Source organism: Pipistrellus kuhlii, unplaced genomic scaffold, assembly GCF_014108245.1.
Source record: "Pipistrellus kuhlii isolate mPipKuh1 unplaced genomic scaffold, mPipKuh1.p scaffold_m20_p_1, whole genome shotgun sequence".
Classification (NCBI taxonomy): domain Eukaryota; kingdom Metazoa; phylum Chordata; class Mammalia; order Chiroptera; family Vespertilionidae; genus Pipistrellus; species Pipistrellus kuhlii.
The window spans coordinates 91,216,824-91,218,292 of NW_023425404.1; the positions used below are offsets into that span (position 1 = coordinate 91,216,824).

General features: G+C 41.6%; 1 pseudogene; it reads left to right on the plus strand.

The window, feature by feature from the left end:
- Positions 1–454: 454 nt before the first annotated feature.
- On the plus strand, positions 455–903 carry LOC118729332 (annotated as a pseudogene).
- The last annotated feature ends 566 nt before the right edge of the window (positions 904–1,469 follow it).

Sequence of the window (1,469 nt, forward strand, 5' to 3'; positions counted from 1 at the left end):
TGATTATCAGCTATTTCTCAACAGAAACTATGCAGGCCAGACAAGAATGGGAAGAAATAATAAAAGTGATGAACAGCAAGAACCTACAACCAAGATTACCCTACACAGGAAAGCCATCATTCAGAATTGAAGGTTAGATAAAGAGCTTCACAAATAAGAAAAAGCTAAAGGAGTTCATCACCCCCAAACCAATATTATATGAAATACTAAAAGGTATTCTTTAAGAAGAGGAAGAAGAAAAAAGTAAAGATAAAAATTATGATCAACAAAAAAACATATATATCAACAAGTGAATCTAAATATCAAGTGAATTAAAAATCTGAGGAACAGAATAATTTGGTGTATATAATAGAATTAGGGGCAAAGCAAGGGAGTGAATTGATAATTATCAGGAGGTGCACGAAGAGACTGTATTAAAATCATACACCTATGACTCTTTCCACCATCAGTCTGTGCCGCCACAATGGTGTGCATGAATGTCCTGGCTGATGCTCTGAAGAGTATCAACAATGCCAAAAAGTGAGGCAAACACCAGGTCCTCATTAGGCCGTGCTCCAAAGTCATCGTCCGGTTTCTGACCATGATTATGAAGCATGGTTACATTGGCGAATTTGAAATTATTGATGACCACAGAGCTGGGAAAATAGTTGTGAACCTCACAGGCAGGTTGAACAAGTGTGGAGTAATCAGCCCCAGATTTGATGTGCAACTCAAAGGTCAAGAAAAATGGCAGAACAACTTGCTTCCATCCCGTCAGTTTGGTTTCATTATACTGACAACCTCAGCGGGCATCATGGACCATGAAGAAGCAAGACGAAAACACACAGGAGGGAAAATCCTGGGATTCTTTTTCTAGAGATGTAATACATTTGTGGAAATAAAATGCCTCACAGGAAAAAAAAATCATACACCTATGGATGAGGACAATGGGAGGGGAGGTAAGGGCAGAGGATGGGGTGGGAACCAGGTGGAAGAGAGCTATGGGGGGTGGGGGAAAAACAATTGTAATAATCTGAGCAATAAAGATTTATTAAATTTAAAAAATTAAACATGCAATACCTGAAAGATGGTTGTGTAGGTAAACACCTAAACTGTGGCTGTGCACAACAATTTCAAAACTACAACTAAAAGACAAAATGTCTATCACCCAGAGCCATGGGAGGGCTGGCTGAGTGGAATTTCTACAACTAGAAGGAAAGAGAAAAGAGCATGCAGTGCACAAACACTGAAAAGCTGAGGTATGTCTACGGCCATACCACCCTGAACGCACCCGATCTCGTCTGAAAAGCTGAGGTATAGGGAAGCATGCGATAAAGGGCTGGCAGCGGATCCCAGCTGGCGGTGGGTGTTGCTTTCTTCAACCCAAAGGGAAGACGCATGAGACCCAAACTCATACAGGGAGAAGCTGGACTGTCTGCCATCGAGTCAGAAAGTGAGGCTGGCTTGCTTGCAGAGCTGCACAGAGGAAT